General features: G+C 39.1%; 1 long non-coding RNA gene across 2 annotated transcripts in view; it reads left to right on the top strand.

The window, feature by feature from the left end:
* Positions 1-23,149, top strand: part of LOC104651510 (uncharacterized) — a 48,829-nt gene that overhangs the window by 1,979 nt on the left and 23,701 nt on the right. For both annotated transcript variants that reach the window (XR_744970.3, XR_012512824.1), the window contains exon 2: positions 33-136. This is a non-coding gene — a long non-coding RNA (uncharacterized LOC104651510). The remainder of the gene's footprint in view (positions 1-32; positions 137-23,149) is intronic.

The following is a 23,149-nucleotide window of genomic DNA, read 5'->3' as shown; positions in this document are numbered from 1 at the left end:
AGACTTTTCTGTTTCTTCGATTCCTCATCTAGGAAATGAAGATAATCAGGACCTACCTCTTAATAGAGCAATGGACTGAACGCGCTGATGATGATGGAGGTGAAAACGCTGCCTGACCCAGAAACACACTGATAAAGTAAGCTATTATCGTTGTTGCTACTTCATTTATAATTATTATTATTTCCATAAGAAAGGGGCCTACACACTTTTAAAAAGCAGGAAGAGGAACTAATCTGTACCAACATCCACATAAATGGAGATAGGCAGTTGTGCTGGGATGTGTTTGCTTTGAAAATACTGTATTTCCTTGAAGTTGCTTTTTGACTCATTCTCAAGACTATATTTATTCCAACAATCAATTTATTTAGTAAAAAATGCTAAAGTCTGAAAGATATGCACATTGGAGTGCCAGGTTATCTCAGTCATCTTGGGAGGCGCCTGCAGGTCAACCTCTCACACCCACTGCCTTTGTGGCAAAACACAACAAAATCATGTTCTGGAGAGGAAAATTTTTCGGGTTCACACTCCTCCCCTCTTTTTTTTTTTTTTTTTTTTTTGAGGACAGAGTTTCACTCCCTTGCCCAGGCTAGAGTGCAGTGGCGTGATCTCAGTTCACTGCAACCTCTGCCTCCTGGGTTCAAGTGATTCTCCTGCCTCAGCCTCCCTATTAGCTGGGATTATAGGCTCCACCACCACGCCCAGCTAATTTTTGTATTTTTAGTAGAGACGGGGTTTCTCCACGTTGGCCAGGCTGGTCTTGAACTCCTGACCTCAGGTGATCTGCCTACCTTGGCCTCCCAAAGTGCTGAGATTAGAGGCATGAGCCACTGCACCAGGCCAGCTCTTCCCATTTCTCAGACAGCTCCTACTTCTTTCATGGTCCTAAGTTTCTCTGCTGTTAAATGAGAGGATGGAGATTTTCAAAGTCCTTTTCTCACCTTAATAATATCATAAATACTGTCAAATCGTTACGGAAAGGTTATTCTGTGCAGAGCCTAAAGCTGAGTATTGCGGGAAATTCAACTTTGGTCAACATGCATTTAGGATCTTAAGTGGGTCTCAGAGTGTCACTTGTGTACACCAACAATTACCTCACTGAATCTTTGAACACCTGTGAGGTAGGGGGGACCTTGTGCACTCAGTTCTAGCCACACTGGCATCCCTTTACTTAAGAGTCCTACTTCTTCCCATCTCTGGAGCCTCTTTATCTGGTGATGCCTACTCATCCCTCAGAGCTTATCCTAAGTATTCTTTCTCTGAGAAGGTCTTCCCTGACACTCTTGGACAAGGTTAGCTCCTATCACGAAAATTTATCACGGCAGGATTCGTCATAATTCTATGTGCTGGGTTATGGGTGTAGTTGTCTGCTTAATACTTACATCCACTGTTAAATTGTAGACTATGTGAGTCAGGGATCCTGTTTGCCTTACTCTCCAATATATTCCCAGGACTTAGCACAGTACTGATCAAAGTGCTCAAAAGATATCTGTTAAAAGAATGAATATTGAACAAATAAGTCCCCTTTCTACATAGGAGGAAACAGGCCCAAAGAAGTTAAGTAACTTTCTCAAGATCACAAATCTAGAAAGCATTAGAGCCAGGATGGCAAACACTAGGCTTTTAACCACTGTACGCCTTGACTTTCCAGTTTTTGATGAAGAAAATAAAGTTCTGAGAAGTAGAGTGACTTGCCTGAAGTCACATAAGTAATAAATAATAAAATCAGGATTAGAGTTCATGTCTTCTAACACTGATGTTTTTCTATGCCACATCATGCTGTTTTACTCTGCCCTCCAGGCACTTAAAACTAGTGGGATGGGAACAAGGCATATATGTATAGGACAAGTTAAATACCTAGTAAAAGGAATTAAATGGGAAGTGTCTGTAGCGCCTGACATCATGCCTGGCACATAGTAGATGTTCAATAAATGTTTGCTGAATTATTAATGATCATAGCTCTCACCTTTAGAGTAATTACAGTGGATCTTACCATACTAAACGTTTATGCACATATCCAGTGTTTCTCAAAGTGGGACCGGGGAGCCTGTGGATCTGGTCAAAATGCAGATATCTGAAACCTTGACCTAATAAATTGGAATCTGCTGTTGTGGATCTTAAAGATCTGCATTTTCACCTGTCTCCCCAGGTGACTCTCATGACCACTAAAGTTTGAGAAACACTCCTTTGTTACAGTAACCAAAAAGGCAGACATTGGCAGCCCTTTGTGCACAAGACAGAATGCTGCTGGAGATGCGATGACAGCCGAAGGTCATGCCGCTAAGAAGCATGAGAGGTAGTAAGAATCTGAAGCTAATTCTCACGCCAAAAGCCTGGTCACTTTCCATCATGACTGTGGAAGGAAGGGCGGTGGAGAGAAAAAGAGGATGGGCCGAAGGGAAGAATAGGTAGGAAAAGAGAAAGAAAGAAGCAGAAAGGAAGTGAAGAAGGAGGGGAGGAAGGCCAAATGATTAATATAGAATATAGATTTCAATGAGAAGGGAAAGAGCCCTTCAGGCTGGGGTGGTTAGAGAATCCCGGCAGAAAGACCTAGGAATTGAAGGGAGATTTTTGAGCTCCCTTTCCTCTCCGTTTATTAAATAACATTCACTCACTCATTGTGGCCAGAAGGGCTGCTTTTCAAACACAGATTTGAAAGGTTTGAACCAGAGAGGCTGTTTACATTTTTTTGATCCATTTATTAAATATGTTGATTACATTTGCCAAAAATCAGTCTTATGGGGACTGAACACAGACTCTTTCAGATTTGAATACTTGCCCCAGATAAAAGGCCTGCAAAAGGAACCCAAGGTCAGATTCCTGCTACTTTTTCCATGTCTGCAGCAAACATCTGTGTGCAGGGGTAACCCCCTGGGTTGCAGAGCTAGTAAGTGGCCCAAAGGTCAGACACAGTCCTTTGGAATTACACAAATCATTTCTCACACCAAGTGTTAGGTAATTAGGAAAACCCAGAGCTACACCACTTCCCAAGGAGGATATGATAAACTTACTCCACCACTCCACCCTGACTTTTAAGTATTGACTTTAAGAAACAGCTTGGTTCTCAGCTGTTAGGTTTTCCAGCTGCCTCATGCAGCTAATTGCATATATATTCATTCTGAATTTCAACAAGTATTATGGTATGCCTACTATGTGCCAGTACAAATCATTTGCATCATTTAAGCTTCAGAGTTGGAGCTGTTAATCTGGCTTTAAAGCCTTCACCAGAATATTCAGCTAGAAAACTCTATTTCTATTAAATTTCGTTGGCATGGCAACCACCAAGAAACACCATGGTGAGTGCCTTAAATCCCACAGCAGTCTGTTAGCCGGAGTGAATCTGCAGGGAGTAGGCCTTCTATAGAGGCTAAAAATAGAAATTTACAGCAAGGTAAACCCCCCACCTAGGAAGAGCAGTGTTACTTGTTCCCTTGGTGGAGTCAAACATGAGCCAAATGAGAGGGTGGACTAATTTCCTACTTTGCAGATTTCTCCAGACCAGTGCCTGAACTAAAAATGTGCAGACCCAAGATCTAATACCAGCATCACCCCTAATTAGTTGTGTGTTTTGATTCAAGCCGGGCAACATCTCTGGACTTCATGTCTTCATTTGTAAAAAGCAGGAGCTAGAATGAACTAAAGACTTTCCAGTACCACAATCCTAGTTGTTAGTTCAGTTAATGCAGTTGTCATTTCTGGCAGGGCACCGTGGCTCATGCCTATAATCCCAGCACTTTGGGAGTCCGAAACAGGTGGATCACTTGAGGCCAAGAGTTCAAGACCAGCCTGGCCAACATGGTGAAACTCCATCTCTACTAAAAATATAAAAATTAGCCAGGTGTGGTGGTGCATACCTGTAGTCCCAGCTACTCAGGAGGCTGAGACACAAGAATCACTTGAGCCTGGGAGGTGGAGGTTGCTGTGAGCCAAGATCGTGCCATTGCACTCCAGCCTGGGTGACAGAGTGAGACTGTTTCAAAAAAAAAATTCTCATTTGTCATTTCTTTGCTAGCATGGATTGGGCAGCTAGAGAAGAGGGCAGGGAAGGCAGTTATGGTGATGGTGGAGAAGTTTGTCAATAGGTGATTTGTCAATAATTGTTAAGCATTGTCTTAGTCCATTTGTGTTGCTATAAAGGAATACTTGCAGCTGGGTAATTTATAAAGAAAAGAGGTTTATTTGGTTCACGGTTCTAAAGGCTGTACAAGAAGCACATCTGCTTCTATTGAGGGACTTGGGCTACTTCCAGTCATGGCAGGAATGAACAGGAACAAATGTGTGCAGAGAGCACATGATGGGCAGATTAGAGGGGAGAAGCAGGTGCCAGACTCACAGCGTGAGAACTCACTCGTTATCCGAAGGAGGACAGCAAGTCTTTCATGAGAGATCTGCCCCATGACCCAGACACCTCCCAGTAGGCCTCATTGCCAACACCAGAGATCAGTTTTTAACATTTACTGGGGCCAAACTATATCCAAACCATAGCAAAGGTCATCTCCTCTTATAATAACAACGGACAGATATTAAGTCCTATTATGTGCAAAGGATGGTTCTAAGTGGTTTTCACATGATATGCCATTTAACTTTCCTAATAAAGCTAGGAGAAAGGTGTTACTTGTATCCCTCCTTCATAAATGAGTAAACTGAGTCATAGACAAGTAAAGTAATTGGGTAATTTTTAAAGAGATAGTAAGTTATATAGCTAGGATTTGAATCCAGCCTACCTAAATTAAGAACCTATGTGTTTGGCCATGATTCTGTTGTATCTTTAGTGACTAGATCCTGGCCTGGGATCCCAAGGACCCTCAAAAACTAACTGTTGAACATATAATAAATGGCCGATGTTCAGAAGGTTTTCTGTGCTTATTGTTTACAAATTTTCAAGCCATTTTCTTTCTTGCTAGTTTATAACGCGAAAATAAATCTTTGGGACACCTTCCCTAAACAAAGTTGTTGTGGGAGAGCTAGAAAGCGTGTTGCTATGGAATAAAAGATGCAAATATATATATATATATATATATATATATATATATATATATATATACAGTTAAAATACAAAGATTGCTAAATAGTTTGAGTTATGTAATTACATGAAGAATAAATTATTGGAACTGATGCTCTGTCAAAATAGGGTCCATTTTCTGGGACCTAAAATACATAGGCATTTTAATTCTACTATTTTAGGTAAGAATTGCATTTTTTTTAGTAGCAGAGAGTAAAAAGGGAGCCCTTGTAACTATAGGAAAGATAACTGAACTTGAAAATAAAATATACATAGACTTTTCTCCTGTATATAAAGAAAACGCATGGTGTACACCAAAACCTAGTTAAACTCCTAACTCAACAGTATATGATTCATTTTTTAACATTATACCCAAATGCAGATATCTGAATTTAATTGGAGTAATTTTTATCCTTTATTCGTTTATAGGAATAATTTTTTCTGATTATGAAAAAAAGAAGAATTTCCTCCTTTACCCCAATCAGTACAGGAGTAGTTTCCTAGTTTATTCTAAAAGATGTATTTTACTAGGCAGTTCATAGCTAAGATTTTAAGGTGAGTTTAAAAGGTAGCTTCTATGGATTATTTTTATTATTGGATGCAAGTAAGTGGTGTTCTTCAGTCTCTACCTTCTAGTCTAACTCCTGTCTTAACAATGAGTTGTTAGATTTTTTTTTAAACTTTTTATTGGAATCTAATATACATACAAAAAGTTTTCATATCATAAGTCCCAGTGAACTTTTACAACTGGACACACTCAAGTGACCAGGATCCAGATTAAAAAACAGAGCAAGTTTCTGTTTCTCGGAACACTCCTGTGTATTCCTACCAAGTATTTACCCCTCCCCTCAAGAGTACCATCATCCTGACTTCTAATAGCATAGATTAGGCTTGCCTCTGTGTGTTTTGAATAAATGGAATCCTATCGTATATACTCTTATGTGTCTGACTTTTGTTCAACATTATGAGATTCACCCCTTTTGTTGTGTGTAGTTGTAGTTTATTCATTCTCATTGCTGTATAGTATTTCATTGTGTGAATATGTCCCCTTTATACATGATACCAATGATGAGAATTTGGGTAGTTTCCAGTTTGGGATTATTGTGAAAAGTTGATATGAAAATTCTAGTGAGTCACTGAATGTATAAACACCTAGAAGCCAGACCATATATAAAAATAGAACTCTGATCTACATTAGTAGCCCTCATTCCAGGATGCTAAATCACAACCTTTATAGTAATTGGGCCCTAAGTGGCCACAAGTTGACCTTAACTATCAGTTTCCCTAATTTTTTGCCCTATTTATAACTTAGGACCAACCAGAGACAGCCAAATATGCTTATCTAAATGATCAAATAGTACGCCCCACTTCTACTTAGCCCACCACCAGCTTCTCCATTTGAGCAACCTCTAGTCAGGGCATAGTTACATCCTTCTCTTTTTTCCATTATAAAGTTTTTCTGGTCCTCTGCCTGCCTTTTTGTCTCAGCCATACGCAAGTGATGGTAGCTGACTCCCTTGCTAGAACAAGCTCTGAATAAATAGCCTTTGCTTCTTCTTATGTGCGTGATCTTCATTTATTTCCACACAAATATATGTCTTTTGGTGAACATATTTGCGTATCTCTGTAGTGTATATACCTAGGAGTGAAATTGCTAGGTCATAAAATATGCATGTATTTAATTTTGGTAGATACTGCCTAATAGCATTCAACAATGTTATGCCAATTTACAAGCCTGGCAGCAATGTATAAGAATTCCAAATGCTGCATAATCGCTTCAACTCTTGAAACTTTCTGACTTTAATTTAACATTCTTATAGGTGAGGAGTAGTATTTCACCATGGTTTAATTTACACACTCTTAATGGGTAATGAAGTGGAAGCACCTTTTCACATGTGTTTTTGATGTTTGCATAATATATTCTTGTAAAGTGTCTGTTAAGATCCTTTGTTTCATTTTTCTCTTGTCTATATTATTTCTATTGATTAATAATATTTTGTATGTATTCTATGTATGAGTTCTTTGTCAGAAATACACATGGGAATCCTCTCTTCAGGGTTATTGCCTTTTATGTCTTGTTTAAGAAACCTTTACCTACTCCAAGGTCATGAAGTTGTCTTCTTATGTTCTTATTTTATTTTTCATATTTAGATCTACAGTCCACATGGAATTTTGAACAATGGGGTCCAGATACATTTTTCTCATATATCTCGTTAATCCAGCAATGGTTATTGAAAATAGGATTCTCTCACTCACTCTATTGTTGCCTTCATCTTGAAGTAGGTGGTCATTCATGTGTGTGCTCTCTAATATAGTTCATTGGTTAGTTTATTGATCCTTGTGCCAATACTATGAGGTCTTCAATGCTAGCTTTATGATGGATTTTGTTCTGGGGTAGAATAAATCATCCAGCTTTGTTCTTTCTCTGTAATTACCTTGAATACCCTTGGCTCTTTGAATTTTCATGTAAATTTTAGAATTAGTCTGTCAACTTCTGCCAAAAAAAAAAAAAAGAAAAGATAATCCTGATAGGATTTTGGCTGGGATAGTGTTGAGTTTACAGGTTGATTTGGGAAGAATTGATAGCTTTACAATATTGAGCTTCTAAATACTGAATGTTTATATTTAAGTTTAGTTTTTCTCAAGGATATTTATAGCTTTCAATGTTAGAGTATTGCAAATCTTTTGTTAGAATTGTTCCTATGTAGTTTATATTTTGATGGTATTATAAATAGCATGTTATAAAATATAATTTTCTATTTGTGGATGGTATGTGGAAATATAAGTGGTTTTTAAATAATGATATCATATTAAGCAACATTGGAGATTCAATTATTAGACCAAATAGTTTATTCTTTTGAATTTTCTTGGCATATGCTTATGATGTCTGCAAATAATGACATCTTTATTACTCCCTTTCAAATCCTAATATCTTTTTTAAAAAAATGTTGCAGTAGCTGAAACCTCCAGTAAAATGATGAATGTAAGTAGTAATAGCTGGCATCCCTGCCTCATTCACAATCCTAGAAGTAACATTTTCAGTATTTCACCATGCATATGATACTAGCTATCGATTTTTATAATATTCTTTATTTGTTTAAGAAAGTACCTTTTATTCCTGATTTGCCAAAAGTTGTTCAAAATATGTTATAAGGGGGGTGAGGGGCACATTTTGTCAAACAGTTTCTCTGCATCTATGAAGATGTTCATATGATTTTTCTCCTTTTTTATTTTAAAAGCGATTATGTTGATTTTTAAGGGCCAAACAAATATGTGTTCCAAAGGGAAGCTCACTGTATATGTTATATATACACATATATATATAATATCTAGATTCAGTAGTTTAACATTTTGATAAAGACTTTTACACTATGTTTATGAGGTTTGTCGTGTAATTCTCTTTCTTATGCTTGTCAGATTTTGCAATTGTGGTTGTACTAGTCTTATAAAAGATACATGAGGAAAGCAGTTGTCTCTGGCTGTTTTATGGAAGAGTTTATGCAAGATTTGTATTATTACTTCTTTAAATTTTCAAAAGAATTTGCCAGTAAAGTCACATGACTCTAGTTTTCCTTAGGTGAGATTTCTAAATAGTGGATTAAATATCTTTAATAGATATTGAGCTATTCAGATTTTCTATGCTTACAGTTTGGTAAGTGGTATTTTTCAGGGAATATGTTTGGGTCAGCTGCTTCAGGATGTTGGGGAACATGGTAAGAACAATGAGTTCCATGAGCATGAGCCCATTTCTGCACTTCTTTGTCTATGAAGTAAGTTCCTGGATCAGAAGCAGTGCTCTGTGGAATACCGTAACAGTAGACAAGGCATTCAGTAAGTCCACAGATGGTAGTTTCAGCAGAAGCATTATGTGCAGGGAAGGCAAATCCATATCCAGAGTAACTATCTATTCCAGCAAACAGCAAACGCTGCCCCTTCGATGATGGAAGCAGTTTAATGTCATTAACCTGTTACCAGATAGCTGGCTGATTACCCCAGGAAATGATGCCATACTGGAGACTCAGCGTTGGTCTCTGCTGTTAGACTAAGCACTCAGAGGTGCCAAATTTGCCTAAGTGAGTGGAAGTCCCCTTTGCTGAACCCATGCAATTGCCAGGTTGGCCTTACTGAGTGGAAGTCCACTTTGCCAAACCCACAGTGATATGGTTTGGCTCTGTGTCCCCAGATCTCACCTTGGGTGTCATGGGAGGAATCCAGTGGGAGGCAATTGAATCTTGGGGATGGGTTTTTCCCATGCTGGTCTCATGATAGTGAGTGAGTGTCACAAGAGCTGATGGTTTTATAAGGGGGAGTCCCCCAGCACATGCTCCCTCTTGCCTGCCACTGTGTAGGACAGACGTGCCTTTATTTCTCCTTTGCCTTCTGCCATGATTGTGAGGCCTCCCCAGCCATGTGGAACCATGAGTCCACTAAACCTCTTTTCTTTGTAAATTACCCAGTCTCAGGTATGTCTCTGTTAGCAGCATGAAAACAGACTAATACATATGCATAACCTCCATCCCTGCCACCATGGCCACTTTGTTCATGGGCCCATTGGTCTATGACAGGAGTGACTGAAGAAAGAGACTGACTAGTATCCACAGAATGGATCATCCTATTCACCTGATGATTAAAGTCCTCTGCTGAGAAGGTAAGCATTTGCATAGGACACAAATATCTCCACATCTTTTCCTCCCTCAGTTCTAGTCCTGTGTGTCTCCCCCAAATTACTTTGTCACAAATTTTTCGGTCCTCTTCCTTTCAAGTCCCTGACCATCTGGCAAAACCATTGACTACAGCCTGTGTGTCAATATATAATGGCACATACGGCCATTTCTACTTTCAACTAAATATACAATCAGGTGAAATTCTGCCCACTGAGAAGAATTTTCTTCAATACTTTCCTTCAGGGATGTCCCAGAGAGGGGATGTAGTGCTACAGCCATCCCTTTTTTAGATGGTACCTGCATATCATGTAGAACCATCTGTAAACCAGGCCCTGGTCTTCTCCTCCTCTGTCAACTGATCATAGGGTACTTTCCAAGAGGCCACAGGTTTAGGCTGCTAGAGAAAAGGCTGTGTCATAGGAGTAGAAACCATGAGCCACTGGGCTATTTCTTCATGTAACATACTTGTGCCTTCTGAACCTGCCCAGGCCCCATCAGATATATACTACTTCAATTTGGTGACAGAGTGCTGCTGTGCACACCTAACTTTATGGTTTGGTGGGTCAGATAACACCCAGATAGGTAGCTATGGCCACGTAGTAACTTGGCAACTCATGTTCAAACATTCAGTTTCTTCTAAAGCTCAGTGGCAAACCAATAGCTGTCTCTCAATGGAGAGTAGTTATCTGGGCTGATGGCAAGGGCTTGCTCCAAAGTGACTAAAGGCCTCCACTACAATTTACCTAGAGGGGTCTGCCAAAGGCTTCAAACAGCATCCCTGTCTGTCACTTACACCTCAAGTACCACTGGATCTACTGGATCATATGGCCCAAGTGGAAGAGCAGGTGCATAGCAGCTTGGAGCTCCTACTGTTCCAAGAGGCTGTAGAGCAGGCATCCCCATACTTTTTACACAGGGGGCCAGTTCACTGTCCCTCAGACCGTTGGAGGGCCGCCACATACTGTGCTCCTCTCACTGACCACCAATGAAAGAGGTGCCCCTTCCTGAAGTGCGGCGGGGGGCCGGATAAATGGCCTCAGGGGGCCGCATGTGGCCCGCGGGCCGTAGTTTGGGGACGCCTGCTGTAGAGCCTTCTCCTGGTGATCCACTCAAAACTTGCAACTTTTTTAGTCACTCAATATATGGGCCAGAATAACACATCCAACTGAGAAATGTGTTGCTTCCAAAATCTAAATAAACTCCCTAGGCATTGTGCTGCTTTCTTGGTTTTAGGAGGGGCCAGATGAAACAACTTAACCTTAATCTTAGAAGGGATATTTTGACATGCCCCACACCACTGGAACCTAGAAATTTCACTGAAGTAAAAGGCATCTGAATTTTAGTAGAATTAATTTCCCATGGTCTGACACATAAATGTCTTACCAATAAGTCCAGAGTAGTTGCTAGTTTATGCTCACTAGGTCCAATCAGAATAATGTCATCAACGTAACAGACCAGTGTGATATCTTATGGAAAGGAAATGCAACCAAGATCCTTGCCAACTAAATTATGACATTAGACTGGAGAGTTGATATACCCCCATAGTAGGACAGTGAAGGTATATTGCTGGCCTTGCCAGATGAAAACAAACTGCTTCTGATGAGCCTTTGGACAGGTATAGATAAAAAGGCATTTACAAGATCAATAGCTGTACCCTATTGTTACCAGGAGAAGTATTAACTGGCTTAAGCAATGGAACCACATCTGGTAGAGCAGCAGCAATTGAAGTCACTGCTTGGCTATTTCACGGTCATTCTCCAGAATTCATCTGTCTTCTGCACAAACCAAACAGGAGAGTTGAATGAGGATGAATATACCACCTCTGCATATTTCCTGTTCTCACAACTTTGTGCTCTGATGGCCTGCAAGTCCTAGTTCCAGAGGGAGGAAGGCTACCACACAGAGACACAATGATTCCGTTAAATTGGAAGTTAAGACTGCCACACAGCCACTTTGGGCTCCTCATGCCTCTGAGTCAGCTGGCGAAGAAGGGAATTATGGAATTATAAAGTATGGTAGTCTGAAGTGATAGATCCAGAATACCAAGGAGAAATCGGACTATTACTCCACACTAGAAGTAAAGAAAGTATGCCTAGAATACAGGAGATCCCTTAAGGCATCTCTTAGTAATACCATGCCTTGTAATTAAGTTTGAGGGGAAATTACCTAAAATTAACCATCACACATGGCATTTTTTGTTTTTTTTCTTATCTACTTCTTTGTGTCTTTATATTCAAAGCATGACTCTTATAATCACAATACAGTTGTTATTTAATCTAACCTGACCACCATAAACCTTTACTCGATGTATATAGGTCATTTACAATTAATGCAATTATGGGCATTATTGAGTTTATATATACATTGTTGCTATTCATTTTCTATTATGGCCACATGTTTTATGCTTCTTTTTCTATTTTTCTTTCCTTTTTTAGAACTAAAACTTTTTAAATGTTTATTTTATTTACACTTTCTATTATCTTGTAATTATATGCCATTAACTATTCATGTAGTTCTTTTAGATACACAATATATAGTCTTGACTTATAATAAACTAATACAAATTGTTACCTTTACTATTACCTATCTCTCACTTTTGTGGAATTGTTCTACATATAATTTAAACCTCAGATCATATATGACAATTGTTGTATATAATTAATACTCATTTATATTTACCTATTTATTTCCTCTTTCTGGTGTTCTTTATTCCCTTCCCACATATTTATCTTTCTGTTTGGTAACATTTTCTTTCTGGCTGAAGTTATTTATTTAATTTACTTTTAGTGAGGACCTTATATCAACAATTCTCTTAATTTTGTTTGTCTGAAAATATGCATATTTTCCAGTCATTGGTAAAAGATATTACTGAATATAGAATTTGAAATTAGTAATGATTTTATTTTAGTTTCCAAATATTTCATCAATTTTCTTCTAACTTTCATAGCGTAGAGGTTGCTGTGGTATACCACAAAGACTTTCTTTCAAGTATAAAGCACTTACTTCTCTTGCCAAGAATATTGCATGTGGATATCCCAGAGCTTGTTCCCTTCCTAAGAATCACCACTGGATTAATAAAATGGCTTGCTCAAGGTTAGGGCAACTCTCCAGGGAGAATTCACATTCAGTGACTGCTTGATGTAGGTGTATAAAATCTGTCCTTAATTCAGGACACATCTGAAAAGCTTTTGCAGCTCTGGAGTTCTCCAGGGGTTTGGCTGAGGCCACTTAAACTTTTCCTTCTGCCTAATGCTGGTTTCTTCTTTCGCTCACAGGTATTGTTCCTGCTGGCAAGTTCAAAGACATTTCCACATACAAATTCTTATCTGTATTTCCCAGCCCCTAATACTGTCCGCATTGATCTTCATCTCTTTGTACTCATAACCGTGTATAGTTCCTTTCACACTGAATTAGAACAGACTTGTGTAAATATAGACTCTACAGAAGTGGTAGTGTTTAACTTCTGAAGATCATAAATGATGTTGCAGCGTCCCATTTTCTCCAAGAGTTCTAACTGTGAGAGAAGTTAGCCACCAGATAAAGAGGACACTCAAACAGCTCGATGCAGAGGCCAATAGACGAGATAAAATAGCCAGCAACAACTTGCCAGCTTTCTAAGAGAGCCTTTATAACTGAATCCACAACCCCAGTCAAGCCTTCAGATGACTATAGCTCTAGTCTACATCTGGCTGTAATCTCAGGTGAGACCCTCAGCCAGAGTGTACCAACCATATTAAGAATAAATCCCTAACCTAGAGAAACCAACAGAAATTTAAAATTTTTTTTTGTTTGTTTTAATCCAGTGGGCTTTGGGATGATTTTTTTTTTTGTGGCACAACAGTAGATAAATACAGGTTTTGATCATTGAAAATGAGGTGCCACCATCACAAAAACCTAAAAATATGGTGATAGTTTGGTGGGAAGAGCTGAAAAGACTATGAGGAAGTTATTAGTGGAACCTAAATGCCATTGAAGATAGTTATTGGAAACTGCATGGTGTTCAATAAGGATATAAGGTGAGAAATTAAATAAAAGTGAAGAAAATATTATTGTGAGCTGGAAAAAAGAGAACACATTGAGTGATGAGAAGCTTATTTGTATTGTTGACTGGGGTAGAATGGAAAATTTTAAATATGCTCAATGAACTGGAAGAATTCACTAAGAGGATATCAAGACGGAGTGTTAAATATATTGCCTGTCTTCTACTTGCTGCTCATAGTAAAATATAAGAGCAGAAAGAAAAGCTAAAGGAAGAACTGTGAAGAATTTTAAATTGCAGAACATGGTGGGTTTGAAATTAAAATTGTTTCTTATTTCAAGATTTACAGATGGCAAACAATGCTAAAATTAAGAAATGATTTTCAGGCATATATCAATCTAAGACACTCTTACGAAAAGCGTGATCTAAAGATGAAGCAGATGGTATGACTGTAACATCTTTTCAGAGTGCAAAGAAACCTAAAGCAATGCTTCAAGGAGCTATTTAGTAAGAGAAAAAGTCCTATAAGAATTTGGAGGATGCGCTTTGCAGATCTTTGTTAAATATTGAGGTTTCTAAGCATCTTGGAGATATTGTAACTTCAATAGCCCCAGAAGAAGCTTAAGGTTCAGGAGGGCTTCCAGTAGAGACATTTGTGGATGTGGCTTATGTCTAACAGAGTAAAAGCTAATAAGATCCATAGGAAACCCACAAAATTTTAAAAAGAGTTGTACTAATGGCAACAATATATGAACTAAAGGTACCAAGACAGTACAAAATGCCAAGAGATCTTTAGACCCCAAATTTCAAGAGTCGGAAAGAAGGCTGAGATAAATTAGCTGTAAATATGTATTAACATTTGTGGAAAAGGAAAGATGATTCAGAGGTGCAACTGAACCAAGAATCCAGAGTGTGGGCCTAAAATGCCATAAAGAATCATTTCCAGGCAGTAATAGATTTGAGTCTTACTAAATGAATTGACATGTGCCCAGGTAGATTTCAGTATTTCTATGTGCCAGTGAATCCTGTCTGCATCTCATTTCCTCTTTTTTAATGGAGGGGTCAACAGTGGTTATCTTATGCCTGTCTCACCACTGTAACTTGGATATTTGGGAGTATGAAACTTGCCTCTCTTGTTTACAGGTGTTCAGATCAAGGGCAGCTACTCTAAGAGGCTATACTTGAGGAACAACAACCAAAGACCTTCAACTGCATCTGGGCTTCAGGCTAATGCTGTTATATGATGAGTCTTTTGAGATCCTTAAGAGGGAGTGAGTTTATTTTGCATGATGGAAGGACATAAACCACTGAGGATCAGAGAGCAGACTGTCATAGTCAGCCTACATTGCTCTCTGTTATTCATGCTATTGGTTAGCACCCTCACACATGGATCAAAGCTGACCCACATGGCCAGTAGAATACAGGATTTTGATTGTGTATGGCTTCTTAGGCTAGATTATAAAAAGCACGCAAATTTTACTTAATTTCTTGGATCACTCTCTCTGGTGGAAGCTAGCTGCCATATCATGAGGACACATAAGGAACCCCATCCCAAGGCCCACCTGGACAGGAACCAAACATCCAGCATTCACTTGCTAGCTGATATGGTTTGGGGGATGTGTCCCCACCCAAATCTCATCTTGAATTTCCACATGTTGGAGGAGGGACCCAGTGGGAGGTAATTAAATCATAGGGGCAAGTCTTTCCTCCCAAGGTGACTCTTGTTATGTTTTAGCAAAGAGACTGGCAGCATTTCACCCCTGTGCTAAAAATTTGTGGAACTTTGAACTTGAGAGAGATGATTTAGGATATCTGGTGGAAGAAATTTCTAAGCAGCAAAGCATTCAAGATGTGACGGGTGCTGTTAAGGCATCCAGTTTTATAAGGGAAGCAAAGAATGAAAGTTTGGAAAATTTGCAACTTGACAATGCTATAGCAAAGAAAATCCCATTTTCTGAGGAGAAATTCAAGCCAGCTGCAGAAATGTGCATAAGTAATTAGAAGCCTAATGTTAATCTCCAAGACAATGGAAAAAATGTCTCCAGAGCATGTGAGAGGTCTTCACAGCACCTCTTGTCATCACAGACCTGGAGGCCTAGGAGGAAAATGTGGTTTTGAGGGCCAGGCCCAGGGTCCTCATGCTGTGTGCAGCCTAGGGACTTGGTGTCTTGCATCCCAGCCACTCCAACCATGGCTGAAAGGGGCCAAAGTAGAGCTAGGATCATGGCTTCAGAGGGTGCAAGCCCCAAGTCTCAGCAGCTTCCATGTGGTATTGAGCCTGTGAGTGCACAGAAGTCAGGAAGTGAAGTTTGGAAACCTCAGCTTAGATTTCAGAGAATGTAAGGGAAAGTCTAGATGCCCAGGCAGAAATTTGCTGCAGGGGCGGGGCCCTCATGGAAAACTTCTGCTAGGACAGTGCAGAAGGGAAATGTGGAGTTGGATCCCCCACACAGAGTCCCTACTGGGGCATCACCTAGTGGAAGTGTGAGAAGAGGACCACAGTCCTGCAGACCCCAGAATAGTAGATCCACCGACAGCTTACACTGTGTGCCTGGAAAAGCCACAAACAATGCCAGCAAGTGAAAGCAGCCAGGAGGAAGGCTGTACCCTGCAAAGCCACAGGGGAGAAGCTGCCCAAGACTACCTCTTGCATCAGTGTGACCCGCATGTGAGACATGAAATCAAAGATCATTTTGAAACTTTAAGATTTTACTGTCCTGCTGGATTTCAGACTTGCATGGGGCCCATAGCTCCTTTGTTTTGCCCAATTTCTCCCAATTTGGAATGGCTGTATTTACCCAATGCCTATACCCCCACTATATCTAGAAAGTAACAAACCTGCTTTTGATTTTTACAGGCTCATAGATGGAAGGGACTTGCCTTTTCTCAGATGAGAATTTGGACTGTGGACATTTGAGTTCATGCTGAAATTAGTTAAGACTTTAGGGAACTGTTGGGAAGGCGTGATTGGTTTTGAAATACAATGATGAGAATGTGAGATTTGGGAGGGGTAGGGATGGAATGATATGATTTGGCTGTGTCCCCACCCAAATCTCATCTTGAGTTCCCACATATTGTGGGAGGAACCCAGTAGGAAGTAATTGAATCATGGGGGCAAGTCTTTTCCATTCTATTCTCATGATAGTGAATAAGTCTCCAGATCTGATGATTTTAAAAAGAGGAGTTCCTCTGCATGAGCTCTCTCTCTCTGCCTACTGTCATCCATGTAAGATGTGACTTGCTCCTCCTTGGCTTCTGTCATGATTGGGAGGCTTCTCCAGCCACATGGAACTGTAAATCCAATTAAACCTCTTTCTTTTGTAAATTGCCCAGTCTTGGGTATGTCTTTACCAGCAGCATAAAAATGGACTAATATGCCAGTAAAGTAACTTAAGAACCTTGGAGGTGAATCTTGGAGCACCAGCTGAATTCAGACTGTTAAATGATCGCAGGCTCAGTCAACATCTAACTGCAACTCTATAAAATAGCCTGAACCATGACCAAATCAAGCTACTTTTAAATTCCTGCAGTTTCCACAGAAACCATGATAGATAATACATTATTGTTGTCAACTTAAATCATTACATTTTGGAGTGATTTGTTACGAAGCAATAATAGCTAATATACCATCACAGATAGAATCTCCATTTATATGCATTAGACCTTTTGAGTATTTCTTATGTATTTCTTATGTCTACTCTATTTTCTCCATTCTTTCTTCTCTATTTACTTCAATGTGGTTATTCTCCACTGTCCTGTCTTTGAGTCCTCCATCCCCATATTCTGTTTCTTCAGTATGCTATTAAACCTATCCATTTACTTCTTTATTTCTTTTTTTTTTTTTCTCATTTTTAGAGATGGCGTCTTGCTATATTGCTCAGACTGGAGTGCAGTGGCTATTCACAGGTGCCATCCCACTAACCATCAGCTTGGGAGTTTTGACCTACTCCATTTCCAACCTGGGATGATTCATCTCACATTATGTAACTTGGTTGTCCCCCACTCCTGAGAGGTCACCATATTGATGCCAAAGGTAGTGTAGACACCCAACTGGCATAACACTACAGCTAAGAACCCCTGGACTCAAGTGATCCTCAGTCTCCTGAGTATCTGGGATGACAAGCATGTGCCACTACACCCAGCTCTTTATTTCTAATACTGTATTTTTCTCCTTCTCTCTCTCTCTCTCTCCCCTGTCTCTTTTTTTTTTTTTTTTTTTTTTTTTGAGACAGAGTCCTATTCTTTCTCCCAGGCTGGGGTGCAGTGACACAGTAATCTCAGCTCTCTGCAACCTCCGCCTCCTAGGCTCAAGTAATTCTCCTGCCTTCACCTCCCATGTAGCTGGGATTTCAGGCATGTGCCACCATGCCCAGCTGATTTTTGTATTTTTAGTGGAGACAAGGTTTCACCATGTTGGCCAGGATGGTCTCAAACTCCTGATCTCAAGTGATCCACCCACCTCAGAAATCCACCTCAGCCTCCCAAAATGCTGGGATTACAGATGTGAGCCACTGTACCCAGCCAAATAACACTGTATTTTTTTTATTCTACTGTGGTCATTGGATTCTTTTATAAATTCCAATTCTCTGTTCAATATGTCTATCTTTTAATGTATATTTTTCATCATTTAAAAAATTTTAAACATGTTTCCTGCAGTTCTTTAAAAGTTCTTGTCTGCTAATTGCCATCTGTGAATCATTTGTGTTTGTTTCTATCATTTTTCTCACTTGATTATTGGTTGCATTTTTTAACTTCTTTTATTCTAGTAATATTTATAGTATGTTACACATGTATACAAAATAACTGTAGAAACCACTGAAGGTGTTGTCTTAAGAAAATAGCTTTTCCTCTGTCAGGCAGAGTTTAATTGTAGCAGTTTTGCAGTTTTGATTTAGCCCTGATTTGGTTTAATCCTTTGGTTTAATCGTGATTCTTGGTTATGAATATACATGACAAATATCAGTCTCTTTAGGCACAGAAGACTGGGGAAAGGGAATGTCTGCATCTGAGCATGACAAAAGAGCTGCACAAAATATATGAAATAATTGTTTCCAAATACTGTAAATAGGCTGTGCAGGGCTGTGACCCCTCAGAGAAAATAAGCAACATAATCTCTAACATTTCCCAGCTTTCTGCTTGGAAGCACCTTCAAGACTGTGGAACAAGGAAGAGAAACCTAAATAGAACATGCCACTATAACTGAGTTGAGGACAAGAAATTAGAGTTTGGGAAGACTAGGGCTGCTGGAATTTGCAGGACAGAAATCCAGAAAAGAGGTGATAAAACACAAAAAGAAGCTCAAAAATCTGCAGAGATTCTTGTAAAACTTTGGGTGGATGCTAAAATACATGTATGTGCGGCAAAAGTCCACAAAAGTGGCCAAACCTGGTTGTTACAGATTGAATAATCCTCAGAGTTTCTATGAGGCTGGGAGATATTTTCGCTCCCATTATCCAGAGTGGAAAGACAACAAAATTAGTGTAGATCCTAAAATGATCACGTCTTAGTAGTAGGTCTAAATCAGCCCCAGAGTAAAGACTGCTCTAGCCCACTCTAAGAAATTTTTAAATAAAGATCAAAACAACCAAATGGATGTACAAGTAATTTCACCAACTACCAAAATAAAATTCAGCGCCCTTTAGGGAAAGACAAGAAGGACACCGGACAATTTAACATCACAATATCCAGCATTAATTTAGCACTTTCTAGACGTATGAAGAAACAGAAAAATGTGTGTAACTGAGGGAATATTCAGTCGGTAGAAACAGATTTGGAAAAAAGAGATGGTAAGATTAACAGATTAAAAACCTAAGACCTTAAAAATACATGCTCAAGGACTTAAAATATGAACATAATAAGGAGAAAACAGAAGTTATAAAAATTAAGCAAATTTAATTTTTAGACTTGAAAAATGAATAGGTAAAATAAAAACTCACTAGATTAACTTATTGGCTAATTAGACACTGCAGTAAACAGAGATCAGTAAACTTGAAGATACAGCGATAGAAATTATATAAATATATAGATGTAGGAAAAGTATTAATATTGAAGAAGAATGAGCAGAATATCCTTGATCTGTGGGACAATATTAACCAGGCAAACATTTATGTATTTGGAGTCTCAGAAGAAGAGAGAAAAAAGTGAGACACTTGAAATAGTAATGGTTGAGGCTGGGTGCAGTGGCTCAGGCCTGTATTCCCAGCACTTTGGGAGGTCAAGGCCAGTAGGTCACCTGAGGTCAGGAGTTCAAGACCAGGCTGGCCAACATTATGAAACCCCGTCTCTACTAAAAATACAAAAATTAGCCAGGCTTGTTGGTGGGTGCCTGTAATCCCAGCTACTCAAGAGCCTGAGGCAGGAGAATCACTTAAGCCCGGGAGGCAGGGGTTGCAGTGAATCAAGATTGCACCATTGCACTCCAGCCAGGGCAACAAGAATGAAACTCCATCTCAAAAAAAAAAAAAAAGTAATGATTGAAATTTTTCCAAATTTGATAAAAAGTATAAATCCATTGATCCAAGATCTGTTTGCAGAGTGACCCTGGATCAGATTAAATAAAGACAATAAACCCAAGAGAAGAAACATAAAGAAAATCAAACCACAATATATCATCATTGCGCAAGTTAACAATTTATTGCCTCCTGAAAATGAATTTATTCTTTACTATGTGCTCTGTTACAATGAATTTGACTCTTTATAATTATTTATTCTATACAGTGAGCATAATATTAAGCTTTGTCAGTACTAGATGCTGGAGGGAGATTGCAGGTTAAAAGGATGCTTTTCTTTCTGGTCCAATTTGCTGCTATTTTGTTTCTTCTTCTTCTTGTACATCAAAATATAAGTGTGCAAAATATATTTCTGTCAGCCGATCATATGTGAGGAAACATCTTAGTGACACACTGTTCCTGCTGCAAGAGAGGACATATGGTCCCTCAGTGACCTTGCAGCTCTGGCCTGAGTCTGGTGACCACCTCACTGAGGTCCTCCAATGTATATAATGCACTTAAATACTCAAGCTGGAAGTGGCATCCCAACTCCCTCTGCATGACTGTCCACAAACCTGTGCTCATCTGAATCCTCTCGAAGGTTGTTTGATTCTGTCCAGGGATTGTGGACCGATTCTGTCCAGGGATTGTGGACCAATTCTGATCCAGATAACTCAGTGAACTTCTCTGCCATTCAGTGGGCAACCTTCCTCAATGAGGATTGAATGCCAGCTTCTATAGTAAGACTACTGTTCCAAACTCATTCTTTATTGGGCACGCCCCTCAGCCTTAAGGGATCCTTTCAAAATCTTCTTATATGAATGATTCACTTTCTCTTGCTGATTTTAAGGTTCTCTCTTTGCTTTTATCTTCTCAAAGATTGACTATAATATGTCTAGGTAAGGAATTTTTTGCATTTATCCTCTTTGGAATTTGTTGAGCATTATGCATATGCTAGCTAATGTTTTGAATTTAATTTGAGAAGTTTTTTTTGCCATTATTTCTTCAAGTATTCTTTCTACCTGTCCCTACTCCTGGGACTCCCACTATTTGTGCTTTGGTATGCTTGATGGTGTTCACGGAGCAAAGAGTTCTGAGGCTCTTTGTTTTCTTTATTGTTTTAATCTTTTGGTTTCTCAGAATCTTAATTGACCTGTCTTCCAGTCAGCTTATTCTTTCTTCTTCCAGTTTAAACCAGCTTTTGAGTCCCTCTAGTAAATTTTTCATTTGTTATTGCACTTTTTAAATCCAGAATTTCTACTTAGCTTTTTTTGTAAAATTTCACCTCTTGACCAGTATTTTCAATTTGGTTGGACATCATTCTCTTATTTTCCTTTACTCTGTAGACATAAATTTATTTAGTTTTTTGCATACATAATAGATAATTTGAATATATGTCTAATTAGTTCAACATCTTAGTTCCTAAAGGGTAGTTTCTATTGAATGCTTTTTAATCTATATGGATCAATTTTCCTGTTTATTTGCATGTTATAATTTTTTCTTAAGAACTGGCCATTTTGAGTAATATTATGTGTCACTTCCTGAAGTTAGATACCTCCCTTCTACAATCATCATTGTTGTTGCTGTTTCTTTAGTGATTTTCCCATACCAATTACATAAAGTCTGTATGTTTTGCCATGTGCAGTCATTGAAGTCTCTGCTCAGTTAGCTTAGTCATCAGCTAATGACAGGACAGTGACTTCCTTAAATCCCTTAAATCAATAAGGCTTACAGCCTTTGCTGATGCACTAACCATGATGAGTCATGCTCTGGCAGATGGTTTACAACTCTGCCTAACACTTCAAATAACAATTGTATTTTCACATAAAAAAATGAAATTTGACACTTAACTCATGCTGTACATAAAAAATAACTTGTACACAAAAAATTAACTTGTAGTGGATTGTAGACCTAAATATAGAAACTAAAACCATAAAACTTCTCGAAGATAATATTGGACAAAATATTCACAAACTTGGAGTGGGCAAAGAATTCTTAGAACACAAAAAACACTAACCATTAAAAAAATCCCAGGCTGGGCACAGTGGCTCACGCCTGTAATCCCAGCACTTTGGGAGGCCGAGGCGGGTGGATCATGACGTCAAGAGATCGAGACCATTCTGGTCAACATGGTGAAACCCCGTCTCTACTAAAGATACAAAAATTAGCTGGGCATGGTGGTGCACGCCTGTAGTCCCAGCTACTTGGGAGGCTGAGGCAGGAGAATTGCTTGAACCCAGGAGGCGGAGGTTGCGGTGAGCCGAGATTGCACCATGGCACTCCAGCCTGGGTAACAAGAGTGAAACTGTCTCAAAAAAAAAAAACAAAAAAACCCAAACCTCAGCATCATACCATATATCCAAGTAAAAAAGCTGTACATGTACTCCCTTAATCTAAAACAAAAGTTGAAAAAATAATTTTAAAAAATTAAAAATGAAAGTAAAATAAAATGGATATATTGAGCTTTGTCAAAATTTTAAAATTCTGAGTTTTGAAGGACAGTATTAAGAAACTGTAAAGGTGAACTATATGAATAAAGAGAGTATTAGTAATGCATATGGAACAGGAGAGTTTCCTGATCCCCTCTTGGGACTTGTGACAAGGATGTGGCTTGCTAGATCTGTCACCATACGCTCAAACACCTTATGGGCAGGGGAGCATGCAGGTGGGCAGGTGCAGGAGCCAGGGTGAGCACTTTTGGGTTCTGGCCCCATGGTAGCAACTAGGTGTGTGTTACAATTAATGCTCTTTTAGCAGTTGGCATCAATGGATGGCTAAATGTTAAACCAGCTCAGTAGAGAGTCAGGGTGACAACCTTTTACATCTTGCCCTCTTGGTACCCAGATCCTTGTCTGGCATCTGGAAGAATCGGGTCACATGGACTTCATGAATAGTAAATGTAGAAATTTTATTGAGTGGTGGAGGTGACTCTCAGTGAGACAGATGGGAAGCAGAAAAGGAGTTGGAGTGGGAAGATGATCTTACCCTGGTGTTCAGCTGTCCTGCAGCTGACCATCCC

This window comes from Saimiri boliviensis, chromosome 12 (assembly GCF_048565385.1).
Source record: "Saimiri boliviensis isolate mSaiBol1 chromosome 12, mSaiBol1.pri, whole genome shotgun sequence".
Lineage (NCBI taxonomy): Eukaryota > Metazoa > Chordata > Mammalia > Primates > Cebidae > Saimiri > Saimiri boliviensis.
Note: the sequence above shows the minus strand (reverse complement) of the source record. Positions and strands in the feature narration are given on the sequence as shown.